At 44.0% G+C, this 19315-nt stretch overlaps 1 protein-coding gene across 2 annotated transcripts in view; it reads left to right on the top strand.

Moving 5' to 3' along the window:
• IL1RAP (interleukin 1 receptor accessory protein) overlaps positions 1-19315 on the top strand; it is a 305541-nt gene that overhangs the window by 62794 nt on the left and 223432 nt on the right. The gene's annotated exons all lie outside the window — the stretch shown is intronic.

Genomic DNA, 19315 nt, shown 5'->3' on the forward strand with positions numbered 1-19315 from the left:
GCGTGGAGCGGAGGGGCCCTCTACTCCAGAGCACCGCCGGGGGCCCCCTGCCTCAGGCGCTGCCTCCCAGGCGACGCCATGCCTTCATTAGGCTTTTAATAACCCCGGCTGCCTGTCCGCCTGTCACAGGAGGCGCCCGGGCCCAGCAGGCAGGTGAAGCCGGAGGATGCTGCGCTGGCTGCGTGCTGTCAAGGCGCATCGAAGCGTGGCACCAGGCACCCTGTAATTATCTGTTCCGTGCTCCCCCCCCCCCCCCCCCCCTGCTCATTCACAGCTTCACTCACTTACAGACAGCACTTTATTTCCAGTTCCTACTTATTTTTGCGTTTGTTTTCTTTTTTTGGCACGGCTGATGACGTCGGTGGCCCCTGCTGCGCGAGCTCGGCGATGAACGGCTTCTTGGGACCATTGGAGATCTCTTGGGTAGGGGGGGGGGCGCGTTGAACACCCCAAGGGCATCCTGCACGTGCGAGAAGGTTCTCGATTCACGGGCCACGCGCGCTCCCCGGATTCACGGGCCACGCGCGCTCCCCGGATGAGCGCTGGCTGGGCCTTCCCACTTAATGATAACTTGGGGTGCGGGGGCGCAGACAGCTGGAGCATCACTGGGGGTGCAGAGAGAAGGGGTGTAGAACCAGCTACCCTCCCTCCTTCCTGCCCGCTGCACAGGTCTCTTCTTTGGGGTCAGAGGACAGGTCAGCCTGTCCGGCCCCATCTGCACCCGAGACTTGCAGGTGGCCACAGCCCTGTGCGACGGAGAACAGGCCCGCTGCCCCCCTCCCCTCAACGGGAGCCCCAGATATCATTAGAGTAGTGTCTACCCCCGCATCATCCTGTGCACTGCGCCCACCTCCCCTTCCGCCAACCCATGAATCTGTGGTTGCTACGCAACGGCTAATTTAGCTTTACTGTGGGTATCCGGAGTCTTTTGGCTGCTTAAAAAAAAAACTTTAAGAATGTTGGCTTGAATTTTATTTTAAAACCTCTGCTGTGCTCAAGGCAACTGTTCTCCTTCCAGAATTGTTCTGGACTCAGCCAGGAATGTGCCCGTGCCAAGGTCTTTTAGAGTTGATGGGCATGTAGAATTCAGCTGGTTCCTGCCTGGGCCTCTCTGGGTTCATCTTTAGAGGCCTGGAGGTCCCGGAGTTAAGAGGAGCCGTCGTGTCCTCAGGACCAGTAGATAGACCGCTGCTGCTGGTTGCACCAAGAGCACACGGTGCGACATTCCTTTTGGTCACTAAGACCCTTTTGTGGGCTTCGGATCAGAGGAAAAAGAGTGTCCTGGGTTCCTTTTTGCGGATGCGAGGCAGGGGGTAAGTAGGGAAGTTGTAGCAATCTTCCTAGTCACTCTGTTGGGGTCCTAGTTCGTGGCCCCTGAGTTATAGATGAACACTACAGAGGTTGTGTTAGCTCCTCACACCTCCAGTTTTGTCGTCTGCTGGTCTTGACCTGCCTCTCTGACTAGCACTCCAAGGATCCCTGTGTTGATGAGACCTTCCATAGGAATTGGGGTTTTCAAGCAGCATTCCAGGTACTTAGCAGGGCTCCGCCAGCTCACCCATCTGCCTATCGCCCTTCTGTGCTCGGGGGCGTAACACAGGTCTATGCAGCACAGAGACCCCAAACCCTTCCGGTGGCCTTTAGACTTTCAAGAGGGTTCCCATTCAGCTTAAGGCCAGTGAATAGCTGTGAGATATGGGGGACTTCAGGGCCCCTCAAGACATTTTGCAGAGGGCCCTGTTTTGCATTGCGCTACTGATTGGATGTACGCCCTGTCGGTCAATATGTTTCGAGCCTTGCCCCTCTTGGCTCTTCGTCAGGATCATAGGAACCTAGTTCGTTTCGGTACCACTCAATGTCCTAAATAAGGACACATTTGCCTTTTCATGCCATACAGAGTCACACTCTTTTTAACAACAAGGGACCCCAATACAGTCAGCCAGGGACCTAGGGGAGCAGTTTTTTGAAACAACAATGGTCCCGTGCATAAAACAAATACCAGTCAATAAATATAGACGAAATCAAATCTATATTTTGGAAAGACTTGTCCAGCCGGACAGGGGTCCTTCAGGTTTACTGAATAAACAGAAAGTACATAAGTAGAACAAGAATACCTTCCACAAAACCCCTGTGTGGTACACAAGCCTGTGCCCAACACTCGCGGGGTTGGTGTTGGTGAAAATAGGAAAGGTTTGAAGGCAAAAACAAGCGTTTTTCTGTTTACAAATACATTGTGCAGAAAATATCAATTAGCACCGTTACAACAATCTATACAATCAAACATCTGTATAGGGTGCATGAGCAAGTCGACAGCGTTTCGGTTCCCCTAAAGGATTATGGGAACCATCATCAGGACAGACAGTTATATTGCCTTTTTCATTAAACCTTAATTTGCCTAGAAGAAGGAAAAATACATACTTTAAAGGGAAGAATTAAAACACTAAAAAACAAGAAAGAATTGTGACTTCTTGTGCACCGTGCAATGCTTTGTGTGCCAGGTGAATACCGCTTTGAAACTATGAGAAGGGCAGTGGTAGCTTTAAAATAGCCCTCGATGTTAAAGTCACGAGTCTAGATCATCTAACCCGTGCCTATTGGACAGTGGCGAGTACCGCGTTGTGACTGCGGGAGGGGCGGTGGTTGCTTGACATAAACGGTCTATATTCTAAATGGATTCCGATTATGCGTCTAGTTTGTCTATAACCAGCATAGTGGCCAGCAACGTGCACGTGTGGACTGGAAGTCTAGTAGTGCCTGTGAGCTTTAATAATTATCCTTCGTGTGAAAAGGTGGGGGATTTTTGCTCTGCTTACCGAGGCAGTGCGCGGCATGTCATTACGAAAGAGTTAATACTCATGTAATTCGATTCTGCAGTCCTGTATAAAGAAATAATGCTGCATATTAGAGAGACGGGTAGAAGTGACGCTCAGATTAAGGAGCAACATGCACGTACTCTTACCCAGTATAGGCGGTAGTTGCCGCGTTACAGAGTCGTAACCGGTCGACGCCAGGGTAAGCCTGTATTAAAATAAGGACTCGTTTCAGGGATTTAATTCCACAACTACCGTCCCGGAATGTTACTTCACAGGGCTGTACACTTACCGATGAATGCGGTCAAGACGATGTTCCCTGGCGTGCTGGTGTACTGCAACCAGGAAGTAGAAAAAGGGGAGGGTGTGTTTGTGATTGGGCAGTGCTAGTGAGGAATTTGGGCATAGAAATAAACAAGGGGTGTATTTTACCGTAGTCATCTTGAGTGATGTTATATGGTGACTAACATGCAAGGTGACAATTTTAAAATCATTTCCCGTATATTCGGAAAAGCAGAGTTTAAGCCATACAATTTTACAGAGAACTTAGTTTTGCATAATTTAGGGCGCTCAGTTCAAAGGTACCAGGTTCAAATTAGATACTCAGATTAAAGCAGTCCACTCCTCTTGTAGGTTCAACCCTGAGTTCAGGCTGTCAGTCTTCAATATCCACTTTAATTCCTCTCTGTTAAGCATCCGGGTTAAATCACCCCCTCTTGGTGGTATGATGACTTGCGTGATGACCGTCCAGCGGATCTCATTCTCAGTGTGTCCTTTGTTTAGAAAATGTTCAACCAAAGGTGCATTTGGAATTTGGCACCTAATACGGCTCCGATGCTGTGATATTCGTAGTTTAATTTTTTGCTTTGTTTGACCAACATATATGAAATTGCATGGGCAGAAGATTGCATAAACAAGGTTACTGCTGTTACAATTAGTAAACGTTTGCAGTACATTCCTTACATTTTTGTACACAAATTCTTTGCTTTCAATTGCAAAGTCACAAATCACACATGAACCGCATTTCGAGTGGCCCCGGAGAGGTGGTAGTGACCAATGGTCATGCAGTGTGACATTTCTACTGCTCGTTGGTGGTAATGCTGCCCTGACCAATTGGTCTTTGAGGTTTTTACTTTTCTTAAAAGCAAAGAGTGGAGTTTGCCAATTTAGAGGACCAGAATTCAGAATGTGCCAGTTTTTATTTATACATTGTTTGACACGGTTGGATATAGTAGTGAAAGTCGTCACACACACTATTTTTTCATTTGTCTGTTTTGGTTTGGGCTCTAGAAGAGTGTCACGGGGACAGTACCAAGCTCTCTTCATAGAGTTTTTTATCAGGCGTCTGGGGTAGCCTCTGGACCTGAGCTTCTCAGAGAGGGTATTCGCCTCAGTGAAATAATCCTCTTTCCTAAAACAGTTCCTCCTGAGTCTGAGGAACTGTGAGTAAGGAAGGCTATCCCTCAGTGCCCTTGGATGACAGCTATTATAGCTCAGAAGGGTATTCCTTTCTGTTGGTTTTGTTCTGTTGGTATACAGGGTGCCCTCATAATGTTGAATGGTCAGGTCTAGAAAAGGAATACTGTCTTTGTTGTGGACTAAAGTGAATGTAAGCCCATTAAAATTATTATTGAGCCAATGTATTAGGCCTGGGAAATCCTCAGTGGAGCCACCCCAAATTAAGAAGATGTCGTCTATGTAACGCTTCCAAGTGTGTATACCATGATGGAATGGGTTACTACTGGACAAAATGATGTGGGTTTCCAACCAGTCCATGTATAGAATCGCCAAAGTAGGGGCGAAAATGGCTCCCATGGAACAACCACGTGTTTGCTGGTAATATTCTGTGTCAAAAAGGAAAAAGTTTTGAGTAAGACAGATCTCTAATAGTTGTGTTATGAATAGAGTGGGTACCCTATGGGGACGTGTCCTGGTGTCTAGTATGTTTTTCATTACAAGTAGTGAGTCTTTCTGGGGTATATTTGTATATAAAGACTCTACGTCTAGTGTACATAGAGTCTCATGTTCAGGGTCAAAGGCGTGGTTCTCAATCAAATTAATCATGTGCATGCTATCCCTGATATAACATGCAGTGGTCGGCACAAAATCTTTTAAAAAGAAATTAACGTAGTGGCCCAGAGGTTCTAGAACTGAGCCACAACCCGACAATATTGGTCTCCCTGGGGGGTTATCCATCCTTTTATGGATCTTGGGTAATGTGTAGAGAACAGGAGTTCTTGGGTTAGCAACATTCAGGAAATTATACTCATGTTGACTTATAATACCATTCTCCTGAGCCTCCATGGTGATGGTTTTAATAAGGGTCTGAATCTCTTTGGTAGGGTTGCAAGGAAGCTTGCAGTAATGGTCAGTGTTAGATACCTGACGCAGAAGCTCTTTTTTGTAATTTCCAATATCCTGTAGGACTATCCCACCTCCCTTGTCTGCCGATTTAATAATCAAGTTGGCATTATTTCTAAGGGAATTGATTGCTGACTTTTCGTCCAGAGAAATGTTGTAAGGTACAAAGAGGTGAGATTTCTCCATATTAGAGACTTCTTTGAGAATGACCTTCTCAAAAGTTATAATTTCTTTTGGGATCATACTAGAAGTAGGGGAAAAGGTAGATGGAGGGCGGAATGGGGTTGTAACATCCCTTGGTTCAGATGGATTTAATTCAAAGTAAACACGCAATCTTAACTTCCTGAAGAAACCCAGTAACTCTGATTGGAGATTCAAAAAATTTGGGTAGGTAGTCGGGACAAAAGATAAACCCTTACTCAAGATGGATAGTTCATGGGGGGTTAGAGTGTGGTTAGAGATATTAAAAATAGGGATTGTGTCTAAACTAGTGTTGTCTGTTACGACTGATAGAACTTCTGCCTGGTCTGGCGCTCCCCCGGAGGGTTGTGCCATCGTTTTTGTTGTTTGGTTTTTCCTCTCTTTTGGGGTTCTGGATTTCCCCTGGATAAAAAAGGAGTCTGGTTGCGTGTTGGTCCACTTCCTCCCTCCCCCGGATCAGAGCTGTCAGAAGAGTCTGCTGAAGAGTCAGTGAAACCAACGACAGTGTTTCTATTATTGAAACGTCCCCAGGGTCTAGGGGTTTGTTGGTGCTGATGAAAGTTACGATTTGTGTAAAAAATCTTTCTGTAAATATGGGTATGTGCGTTCAAGAGTAAAAAGTTTAATGTCTTTTTTAACTTTATTGGACTTTTTGTTTTGCTCTATCCGATTGAATTCAGAAACTGTTTTGTCAATTTTTTCAAGTAAGGCCTTTGCATCAATGATTACCTTATCATCAGCTATTTGTCTTTCCAAGTCTTTGAGTCACACAACAAACATACGATATTACTGCGTCATGATCTCTCCACGGGGCCTGTAGTCACACCTTCGTCAAGGTCGCCCTCTGCCTCTGCGCCTAATCAGCTCACCCGGGGACAGCAAGATGTATGTTGTGTGACTCTGCATGTCATGCAAGGTAACTAGGTTCCTATGGTCCTGATGAAGAGTCAATAGGGACAAGGCTCGAAACATGTTGACCTGAAAAAATAAACTCATTAAAACCTATTGTTTCCACACTATTTTCCTGATTTTAACCATACCGACTAGAGGCAGGAATAAAGTAGGGTGACCTACTAGTCAGGTATTTTTAAAACTTACTTAACACCTATAGTATTTCTCATATGTGTCAGAGCCCTTCATAGGAGTAAGAAACATCCTGATCGAAGTACATGTACTCATGCACACTTTTGTCCAAATAATGTTTTCTTACCTTACGAGGTCGAAAGGAACGTAACCCGAGTGTGTAGATAAAAGCAATAAAATCAGGGCATCCTAATTGTAGAGACCCCACTAGTGTGAGAATAAAAAAGCATGAATGTGAAGTTGCTAAATTGAAAAATACGCAATTACTGCAAATTAACGGCACTCGTGGGAAAAGGTGAATACACCAACCCTCTCCCATTCCACTTACCCCAACTATGGGATATCCAGTCATCATGGTCGTAACGGGGGTGACACCCTCTGTAGTCGCACACTTATACGGGAACAGGACATTAGTCCATTCTTCATCGGACTTTTGGGAGTAAAAATATCACTTACATGCTCCTTGCTGCCATTTTTTAAATGCCGCGTATTGCACCGCATCCATCATGTGTAGGGATAGGGTTGGCAACGTTTTTATGCAAACAACCAATCCTCGATGAATGTGACAATTTGAATAATCAACACACGTATTTACATTATTCAATTACTGATATTAAGGCTCCTATGATTGCTTCTGTGAAATTGTTTGGGATTATTTTAATTGTGGGCAAAAAATTACTGTTTGTTCCTTTTCTACTTAAAGGGACGCTTGGTGTTTAGCAAGTTGTATTACACCCATGAGGATTGCGGAGTATTGTAACTAATCACACTTGACCAAGGCCCCCCGTGTGGCGTGTAATGTCATCACAATATCCTAGCCGTGTAGGACCCAGGGAATCGCAGCTCAATACTATAGTGTGTTTGGAGGTCCTTGTTTATGTTTAATAAGCTACCTAAGAGTGCACAGAAAAGGTTTATTGATGAAAAAAATGTAGCTAAGATGACCAGAAAAAAACTAGGAGGAAAAATGTACATAGTGCGTGCCAATGGCAGGGCATTGTAAGTGACTTCCTATGTCAGCTTAGAAAACTGCTGGCAATGGTAAAGTAAAAAAGAATGACCTTACGAAAGCCAATGCCAGGGTACCTTCCAGGACTTGCTCATTTAGAATAGTCGACCACGGGGAATTGTCTGGCATTTAATTATTGTACAGATCTAAGGGAATATAGATTTTTCACTCGGTGTCTGAGACTAGTCCAGAGAACCCGGAACCATATTTCCAAGGATCACAACCCCATTCCCATAGTCCTGCTCTAGTGCGTGGAGATGAAACGCGTATCCGTGCAGTGGGGACCAAGGAATCTCCTCATTATGTCTGTTAGATAATAGATTGTGTCCCAAGGCGATCGATCCAACGCTGGATTTATCTCAACTCTCCCACATTCATATCATTTTGTGTCGGCAACTTTTCTAATGCGTACCAGTCAATATCACTCTCAGTATATCTCTATCAAATTTTTTTTTTGCTGTGTGTAGTCCAAGTTTTCATACTTCTAATTGTTCTAAGATGTCCATTAATGTGTGATTTGCCTTCCTAGAGGTTTTTCAATATCTTTTCGCCTCCAAGGCATTCGATGAGATATAACTTTTTTAGCGAATTACAGTTTGGATGCTGTCTAAATATCCACGTCAATTTCCATAGTTTTTTTGTAGTGAGAGTGCAGATGACATAGAGAAGAAAGTCCAGTGACCAGAGGGAGGTTCCATAGTGGTCTTTCAACTCTTCTCTGCATCTTAGTTTTCGGTCTAGTGTGTCTCAAATTGTCTTGTATGCTCATTCATTTTCTGAATGTGAACACGGGACATTCCAAGTCTAAAATTACAGACGTTAACTCTTTCCAGTTTTTAATGAATGTCTCTTTGATGAAGTTGAATTCAGGGCTGTATGTAATCATGCAGATCAGTTTGTTGGTTGGACCTTTGCACAAAGTTTGTAAAAGTTGTTCACCTTTGTTTAGTGCCCGTTTCTTTGCTCTGTTAGTAATCCTTACTGAATATTGTTTCTCCAGAAGTTTGAGTCATTTTATTCGCATGTTTCTGGAAATCGGCATGATCCGTACAATTCCCTCTTCATCTTTAAAATTGCCAAAATGGTAGATTTTCCCCGAGGGATATCGGATGGAAACTGTCAAATCGTAGTAGACTGTTTCAATCTGTAGGTTTAGCGTGTACTTAGGACTTTAGGGTGTCGCCCCCATGCAATCATTCTCCAATTAAAGAAAGACCTTTCATTGGAGTTGATTGTAAATGTGAATTTTAGAAATTAATTCCCATCATTCAGCCAACCCGCAAATTACTTGGCGAGAGAATCGCTCTTATTGAAGATTACAAAGATGTTATCCACGTAACACTTTGCAATATTTGTGTCCCAGGGAAGGATTGGTAATTTTCAAGATTTTCTTCATTTAGAAATGAAGCACTTATAAGTGTGCTACACTGGGAGCAAACGTACTGCCCATGGAAGTCCCTGGCCTTGTAAGGAAGAATTCACCTTCAAACTCAGTTTCTTGTCCGTGCATTATGGGCTCATTCGAGAAACTATTCTTGTGGGATCCAAAAAATCCTGGGCATGATTAGAAAGCAGGGAAGCGATTACCTGCAGGGTTCCCTCCTGTGGGATGATAGTATAGAGCTCTTCGACATTCATAGTGATAAGTAAATCTTTATGGGGGTCAAATTGCACCTGTTCCAGAATGTTAACCCCTCCTTCATGTCCTTTAGTTAAAATGGATCTGGTTCTTCAAACCCAAGCTCAAACACATGGCCACATCAGATGAGGGTTCTAGTGCTGAGGCAAGGTCTGCAGCAGTGGGTCTCCCAGGCGTTTGATTCTTACATTAATGAACATTTGCTAGTAGATAAAAGTAAGGAACTCCAGGATTCCAAGTCACTAGGAATTCTGCCTCATGTTTGGTAAAATAACACTTCTATTTAACCTCGCTTACCATGAATGTCACTTCCTCCACTACTTTGGGAGTCGGGCCTTTTGGTAGCTTCTTTTAGTTTCTTTTATCCTATGAGTTTCCTGCGCTTGTTTCTATACATGTAAGTAGGCACTATAACCTTTACCCCAAGGTTTATCCTAACCTTAACGTGCATCATAACCTTTACCCCAAGGTTTATCCTAACCTTAACATGCATCATAACCTTTACCCCAAGGTTTATCCTAACCTTAACATGCATCATAACCTTTACCCCAAGGTTTATCCTAACCTTAACATGCATCATAACCTTTACCCCAAGGTTTATCCTAACCTTAACATGCATCATAACCTTTACCCCAAGGTTTATCCTAACCTTTATGTGCATCATAACCTTTACCCCAAGGTTTATCCTAACCTTAATGTGCATCATAACCTTTACCCCAAGGTTTATCCTAACCTTTATGTGCATCACAACCTTTACCCCAAGGTTTATCCTAACCTTAACGTGATTTATAACCTTTACCCCAAGGTTTATCCTAACCTTAACGTGCATTTTAACATTGACCTCAAGGTTTATCCTATCATTTAAGCTCACCGTAGTCCTTCCCTTGAGGTTGATCCTCACCTTAGAGCGCGCCGTAGCCTTTCACCTGAGGTTTATCCTCACCTGAGGGCGCTCTGTAGCCCTTCCTGAGGTTTATCCTCACCTCAGGGCGCAACGCAGCCCTTCCTGAGGTTTATCCTCACCTCAGGGCGCACCGTAGCCCTTCCTCTAACTTGTATCATAGCCGTTGAGTTGGATCAGTTTCACTGTTTTAACTTTTTAGGACTGTGCTCACCCTCTCCCCCCAGAATGTTTCTACCAAACCATTGGTTTAACAATCTTAAATTTTGAGCTTGTTTTTGTATTTTAAATTTGATTCCTCGATTCGACCTAGCGAGCAGCCAGGCAGGCACCGATCCCAGCCCTCGGTGTCCAGAAGTAGAGCTGATAGAGGGGTGGGGGAGGGGGGGGGGGGTGTGCAGAGTTAATTGAATGGAGTTATAAACCATGCGTCAGGTCACGCGCCCCATATTAGGACTCGTCGTAAGTTCATTTCTTATTACGCTGTCGGTTGCATCAGTGTCTGTTGTAGGTCCTGAGATGACTGTTCCAAATACATATTTAATATCGCACTTTGCCGGCATTTAGTGTGCATTATTCTGACGCCTGTGTTGACCCTGACAATGAGGGAAGCCTGAGCATTAGTAACATTGGAAACCCTTTCATCCACTGAATAAATGTTCTTGCTTTTTGTGAAGGCGGGAGCTGAATGAAGTGATTTTTCACTGCATATGACAGTTGTTCAGCCCTGTTTGACTGCGCTGTCATATCTTTGGCCTTGCCTGACAGACTGAATCGAGCTGGTGTCGTTTTTGTCCAGTAAACGCTTAATAACACGCTTGGCGGCAAGCCAGGCGCAGATGAGCGCTCTGTGTGACCTTGGACGGTTTCTGTACTCTAAAAAAGCCCATCTTTTAACACGCGAAAGGTGCCCACAGACTCCACGGGCAATGTTTGGGGTCGAACTCTGGTGGACAGGAGATCACACGGTAGGGGGGCTTTAAGGGGCGAGGGTGTTTCAGTTGTGACCACTGCAAAAAGAACAGATGATGGACGAAATGCTAATTTAATCAAACATTCACCCCCAGTCACAGATCTGGGCCTAAATCCATCGTTCTTTTACCCACTATGATACAAAGCCAAGCTCTCGCAACTACATTTAAGTACATATAAGCAAGGTACAATGACCCAAAGTTCAAAGGAAACGCGGAAGCAGGTTCTTTGATGTTATTCTTCTTGTCTCTGCAAGATGTTTAATTTTCTCCAGACTTGAAACAATACAAACGCCGACACGTGTTTCGTCGTGTACGGTTGAGTCACACGACATTTCTGAGGGCATCTATAGTGATGGTGAGTTTAAAAGTGAGATGTCAGAAAGATTCAGTTTTAAATAAACACAACGTGAAGAGGTATGTGTGTTGCCTCATAACATGCTTGTGATAAGTGTGCCTATATGCGATAAAGATCCAGAGAGCACTTTTAAACTCACCATCACTATAGATGCCCTCAGAAATTTTAGGACCACTGTGTACGAGTGACACATGACCACACATGGGTCTTCTTAAATTCCTTCACTCACGACGTACACACTAGCACAATAGTCCAAAGACTTGCACGACCATGCAAGTGTCATTACCACTTTTCTCACCAACCGTGTGCGACATCCACGCACGTCACAAACTGCATGTTGGCTGCACAAATGTCACCATATGCAGTACACAATTGAACATGTTTAGTCAATTAAGTGTATACACTATTTTGTATCACCAGCCCTGAAGAGTCGTGTGACTCAACCGTACACGACGAAACACGTGTCGGCGTTTGTATTGTTTCAAGTCTGGAGAAAATTAAACATCTTGCAGAGACAAGAAGAATAACATCAAAGAACCTGCTTCCGCGTTTCCTTTGAACTTTGGGTCATTGTACCTTGCTTATATGTACTTAAATGTAGTTGCGAGAGCTTGGCTTTGTATCACTGTTTGGTCTTGTTGACTTACCTAGACGGTTAAGGGTGTTTTTCCGTCTGCTCTTCACGCACTACATACAAATACCATCTTGCCTCTCAAACACTTTGTAACGTCTCAACCCAGGCAGTGCGCCCCTCTAGTCCTATTTTCTAAAAAACCCCACATCTTACAAAATTCTGATCTGGTTTAGGACTGGGTGCCTCCACGTTACTATATCTACCACGATAACCAATAACAAGCAAGCTATTGTCCACTACAGAATGGACAGAGACAAAGCGGCAGCAGACCTTTTTGAGAACCTTGCCAAAGGCATGCCCACACACCAGGCATCGGCCGCAGCTGGTCCTGCTCGAATAGAGGGTCTTAGAGACAAATTCATGAAACTTGAAAAGCTGAAGAAACAAGAAAATTCCAGATGGTGGGATGGGGCCACCCTCAAACACTATTTAAGACTCAAAATAGTTCCTAGGGGTTTACGGTCCCACATCTTCCCCACCTATGATGACCTCGACCGAGATCTCATGGTCAAATGGGAGGATTCACTCAACCTTAATTCTACCACACTTATGGACATTCTTATTGAGAGTGCGGACCGAAAGACCGTGAAACTACAGTCTGAAATCTCTAATATTGAACAAGAGATCAAAGATCTCAACAAACCTGAGGCTACTGTAAAGAATTACACCCTACTGGATGAAATTCTGCTTAAACACCAGACTGAAATTAAAAATAGAAAGGCACGTCAAATAAAGAGGGACGAGGCAGATTACAAGAATGGGAGGGTTTATACCTTTGATCGGAAATACGACTCACTGATCCCCAAACCTAAGAACAGCTCACAACTTGCGAGACCCACCACTTCTAATTCCGCCCACTCAAGCACCACTTCCCTGAGTTCTACTGGACTCAGTGATATTGAGAACGAAATCCTTGCCAACGCACAATCCACCAATTCCAACCTTTTTTTTAGAAGTGGAGCGGGTACGGAAGGGCAACAGGACTCAACCTCAACAGGCCGCAGCAGACCAAAACCCCACAGGGGCAAACGGGGGAACAAGCGAGGAATATCGCAGAAAACTGAGGTCAGGTACACAGAGGAACTAACAACATCACTTGATACTGTCCAAGTTATCAATCTGTCTTCATTACCATTGACACCAGACATGATTTCCCTACTAAGCAAAGGCCTTAACTTTAACCCTTATGCCACAGGTGATTTGTGTCAGACTAAAATTGATCTGTTTAAGTTCACTCGTAACCTTAAACTTAAAAAACATTTTGCGGGATCACAACATTCACAAAGACAACCTAACCTTGTTCCAACTGTATTTGACGATGTACCTATAACGATTAAAGATATACAAGCAACACATCTGCTTCTTTCTTTGACGGACAGGGAAGACAGTCCTTTGGAAATGGAGCAGTTATTAGAGGAACTAGACATAGAAACAGATTACAATATAACCAGTGGTCTGAAATGTAAATCTAAATGGATACCAACACTATCAGGTTGCAATTCTATAGACAGTTTTTACAAACGTGTTTTAGAAGATCTAGATAGAACTAATACCAAAAACTTAGACAACAAATTCAAGTATAAAGACAATCTGAATCGAGGAGAACGATCGGCCCTCTCTACTCTCAGTAAGAATACCGACATTGTCATCAGGGAGGCTGATAAAGGGGGGAATGTAGTGGTCATGGATTTAGTTGACTACAACAACGAGATCCATGGCCAACTGAGTGACCTTTCTTGCTATGAGTCACTCAACTACAACCCTACTGGTCCACTCACCAAGCTAATTAATGATCAATTGTTACTTTGGAAACAATCAGGTCTTTTAGATGAAAATGAATACCTATATCTTAAGGTACATAAACCAACACATCCTTGGCTGTATACCCTACCCAAGATTCATAAGGACCAACCGTTCCCACCTGGCAGACCTATAGTGTCAGGGATTGGTGGTCCCACTGAAAGGGTCGCAGAATACGTAGATCTCTTCTTGGGACCTTTAGTGAAAAACCTTCCTTCATACATACAGGATTCTAAACATATACTCAATATCATGGCTGACGTAGACTGGCAGAAAGACACCATACTGGTCACTATGGACGTGGTGTCTCTTTACACCAGTATAAACTTAGATCTAGGAATTGAAGCAATTACTAAAGTCCTCTCCAATCGACCGGCTTCACTATGGGCACACACAAACATGCTAATACAATTGATGAAGATCATATTGGAGAACAACTTCTTCATGTTTGATCGAAAATGGTACAGACAGAAGAAAGGAGTAGCGATGGGCTCTAAGTTTTCACCCTCCTTTGCAAATCTCTTTATGGGAGCATTGGAAGCTGATCTCTTATGGGGCACCAAAGGAACACAATACACTGACTCCATAGTGTATTGGGGTCGATACATAGACGACTGCTTTCTCCTGTGGTCTGGGTCTGAGGAACTCCTCAAATCCTTTTCTGATTATCTGAACACCAACACTTGGGAGATCAGCTTTACCATGAAACACAGTTTGACTCACATAGAATTTTTAGACTTGGAATTTTATGTTAAAAATGAGCAACTACACTCGAGACTTTACAGAAAACCCACTGCATGTAATGCTATTTTGCATGCTTCAAGTTTTCATCCTGTACACCAGATACGATCAATTCCCTATGGAGAATTTCTCAGGGCCAAACGTAATTGTAGTGAAGCCTGTGAACTAGATAACTGCATTACAAATATGAAGAAAAGATTTCAGACCAGAGGCTATACCAAAACTTGCCTTAAAAAAGCAGAGTCGAAAACAAGAGTCACTACCAGACCTGATTGTCTGAAGACACGTACTGAGATGAAATCCACTGACAAACATGTCAGATTCATCACCGAGTACAACGCACTAAACCAACTTACGAGAAAGAGTCTCAACAAGCATTGGAAATTGTTACTAGATGACCCCACATTAAAAGACTTTATCCCAGAAAGACCGTCTATCACCTACAAAAAAGGTTTTACCTTGAGGAATAAACTCAGTCCTACTGTTCCCTCCAATGCCTCAGCTCAGAACTGGCTCTCTACACGTGGCATTGGTTTCTACAGATGTGGATTCTGTTCTATGTGCATGTGGGGTAAACACGGTACAAAAAACTTTACAGGGCATGATGGTATGGTCCATCAGATCAAATACAATATTACTTGCCTTAGCAAATTTGTAGTATATGTCATCGAATGCCAATGCGGCAAGAAATATGTGGGGAGCACCATAAGAGCTCTCAAAGAGAGAATAGCTGAACACATGAGAGCTATACAAAAGAGGGACCAAAGATACCCAGTGGCCCTTCACGTGGCAGAATGCCAACCCAATGAGGATGACATCAAGATACGTGTCTTTGGGATTGACCTAATTCCCCTCAATATCAGGGGGGGCAACCGCGAATTGATGCTCAGGCGTAGGGAGGCCACTTGGATCATGCGCTTACGCAGCGTAGAACATGGGCTGAACTATGATTCTGAGCTGCAATATTTTCTTGGAGATTAATATAGTTACCGGGGGGATCCTTGGTGTACACAAGAAGATATACTGTACAAACACTTTGAGCCCTTAGGTGAGGTTGGCTAATGACAACATCAAAGATTTCCCTCTCCTTAAGGGCCAAAGGTATTCTACTTCAATGTATGTACTTATTAAGTAATTTTAGAAAATGTAACGCCCAATAATGGCAAATGTTCCTATGTATTATGCTAGGTATTCACTGAACATCAAGAGTGTCAGTTCAGACATTGTCTACTATGCCATTAATCTACTGTTCGCATACATGTACATAGTCCAGGATACGTATTTTTTTTAAAAAATCATTTTTAAGTGAAAGAGTGTATTTATGTCTGAATATACATGGATAGGATGTATTTCAACTTCACGTTCACCTCTATGCACAATCAACTAGTCTGTGCACCCTTTTACTCACATGCACTATACACCAAACTAATCTGGCCACACTTAGGCCTTGCCCCGCATGCCCTAACGTCACCTTTTGCCCGTAGCCCTATATTTTAGGATTATTTCTACTTTGAAACATTAACTAGATTAGGGTGTTCTAATCGCCTTAAAACAATAAAATATATTTTTGTATAATCCAAAACTAATCATTTTTAAAGAAGCAGCGAATAGGATTATACTGGATATCTTTAGTACTTGCATTCCAGTAGGATACCATACCCCTTCGAACTGGTTCCTATTTTAGCAATCAAAAATACACCATGACGTCTATTCCTAACAAATAAACTCCAAAAATCGCCTTCTTCGCAAAGAACCTTCCCCTTTCTAAAATGGCGCGGAGATTTACTTAGGTTTAGAGGTACGTCTTCTATTTCCACTCTCTATTTTCTTTTATAATCCCTCCTCTCCCGGGGTCACGTGTCCGTACACGAGAGACGACCGCCGGGAACTGACAGAGGAGGGATTGCCGTGAGCGGGTAGGTTTGACTTTCCTTACCGCTTCTCAACATACCGCGCACCCGCGTCTAAACACTTTGGAATTGGGCGCGCGTTGCTTTACACGCATATTTAAAAGAACGTCTCTCATTATGGAATTCCCGTTTTTTGCTAGAATACCACCGCGAAAGAAACGCACCCGTTTCTTCACCTGGCGCCATACAGAAATCCCCTCCCGGCTTTGAAGTTCAAACCATAGCGATTAACAGGTAACCTCTCACATTCCTGTGAATAGTTTTTACTCTCGCATAGTTTTGGGCTAACGTATAACCTTAACCTATTGAAAATAGGGAACCTGCTTATTGTAATCTAATAGCACTTTGTTAAGATGACTCATGAGTCCCTTATTTCCTCCTTTTTGTGCATACATAGTGCTATTCCGTTTTTTGGAAATTACCAGTGGACAAAGACAATTACTAACCTTAACTTCAACAGAACATTACAGCACACAGCACCGGCTGTTGTTTAGACTTACAGAAAACCCATTGGTAAGAGATAGTCTGCTGTGCTGTCTCCGTTGCCCTGAACTTGTCAGTTTCTTTTGTACCTACAATTCCGTCTTCTAGAAGCCTTCCTTAAATTCCCTTTTTGTTTTTCCCCTTTTAATCCTTACTTTACTCTAGCTTGATACTGAGTTTTTAGAGGTCCAGACTTACTCCCTCCATTTTTTGAAATTAAAGTGGAAGGTAATAGCTATTATCCATTTTACAAAAGCTATTGCATGATGTATGCTCTCTGGATCTTTATCGCATATAGGCACACTTATCACAAGCATGTTATGAGGCAACACACATACCTCTTCACGTTGTGTTTATTTAAAACTGAATCTTTCTGACATCTCACTTTTAAACTCACCATCACTATAGATGCCCTCAGAAATTTTAGGACCACTGTGTACGAGTGACACATGACCACACATGGGTCTTCTTAAATTCCTTCACTCACGACGTACACACTAGCACAATAGTCCAAAGACTTGCACGACCATGCAAGTGTCATTACCACTTTTCTCACCAACCGTGTGCGACATCCACGCACGTCACAAACTGCATGTTGGCTGCACAAATGTCACCATATGCAGTACACAATTGAACATGTTTAGTCAATTAAGTGTATACACTATTTTGTATCACCAGCCCTGAAGAGTCGTGTGACTCAACCGTACACGACGAAACACGTGTCGGCGTTTGTATTGTTTCAAGTCTGGAGAAAATTAAACATCTTGCAGAGACAAGAAGAATAACATCAAAGAACCTGCTTCCGCGTTTCCTTTGAACTTTGGGTCATTGTACCTTGCTTATATGTACTTAAATGTAGTTGCGAGAGCTTGGCTTTGTATCACTGTTTGGTCTTGTTGACTTACCTAGACGGTTAAGGGTGTTTTTCCGTCTGCTCTTCACGCACTACATACAAATACCATCTTGCCTCTCAAACACTTTGTAACGTCTCAACCCAGGCAGTGCGCCCCTCTAGTCCTATTTTCTAAAAAACCCCACATCTTACAAAATTCTTTTACCCACTATGCCACCCCAGTTTGAACCCAGCCATATGCAAATCAGCCTTGACCCTGTGCCTCATGGGAACAGTCCAGCCCCAACTGCCAAGCCAGGTCCTCCCTGGACCAGAAACAAGCATCCTAGGACCGGTTGTGGGTTATCACCCCTCGTCAGCCAGGCTAGCTTGAATCTGGTGGCGTAGCGAGCTCCGGACCCACATCTGGGCATACCCTGCCCACTTAGGGCAACATTTGCAACAAGAACAGATGAAGGACAGAATGCTGAATTAATCAAACATTCACCCCAGTCACAGATCCGGGATAAATCCATCATCGTTATGGGCTCCAATATGGCGGCTCAGTTTGAGTAGTTTCTTGTTTGTGCTTACCCACCCATCCTCTTTGGGCTCTGCTGTGCCCACTTGCAGGCTACGATCCCCTAGTGTAGCCCACATTTTATAGCGATCTGATTTGCTTAAGTGGGGGGAGGGGAACACTTTTATTTTGGTGCCTGGGCCTATTTTGTCCCAGCTTTACCCTGCTAAGAACCTCTTAATATCACCCCTGGGCGCATTGGTGTGCTCGGGCACCTTATACTTTCTTCCCTGCCTGCTTTTCTATCGACTTTTGATGACCTGTCAATACCTCGAGCCCCACCCCCCCTCACCTGATTCGGCGTTGCGGCCGCTACCCAAGGTATCTGTTCTTCGATCCTCCTCTGGACTTACTCCTGTCTCTGGTTTTTGACACTCACTCGCTGATCTGCTCACCCCTGGCCCCTCCCTCCCCGGTGCTCTTTTAATGCTTTGATGTAAAGCTGCTTATATCACAGACATCTTTCTCCTTCTCTCCCATCTGTCCAGAGACACCCCCCCCCCCTCCACCCCTCGCCTTACTACTTCAGCGCTTTGTGTTTGCTTCAGTGCAGGGGTGTCTTATGATGTTCTTGTCTGCACCTCGGGTTCAGTTTTAGGAGCTGGTGACCAGTTCCCTCTGTCCCCAACAGTGGTGGCGGCACTGATCCGGGGTGGTTGGGCAGGAGCGAGGGGGGGGATGTAAAATAAATAAATAAATAACTTACCTTCTCACCGCTGCGCCTCTCCTCTGCCCATGGACTCTGCTGGCGCCAAACAGGAACCAGGAAGCACCCTTGCTCCCCTGACCAATCACAATGCTACAATGTAGCAATGTGATTGGTAAGCACCCAGGCTCCCCTGACTAATCGCAACGCTGCAATGCAGCATTGTGGTTGGTCTGAGCGCCGTGGGTCCTGGGTATGTTCTCTACCCAGGATGTAAAGCAGCCTGGGTGGAGAATATGTGAAGTGCGCATGACCTAGGGCCGGCCGAAACGGTCATTGCACACTTAGAGTGGGCA

Source organism: Lissotriton vulgaris, chromosome 11, assembly GCF_964263255.1.
Source record: "Lissotriton vulgaris chromosome 11, aLisVul1.2, whole genome shotgun sequence".
In the NCBI taxonomy this organism is placed as follows: Eukaryota; Metazoa; Chordata; class Amphibia; order Caudata; family Salamandridae; genus Lissotriton; species Lissotriton vulgaris.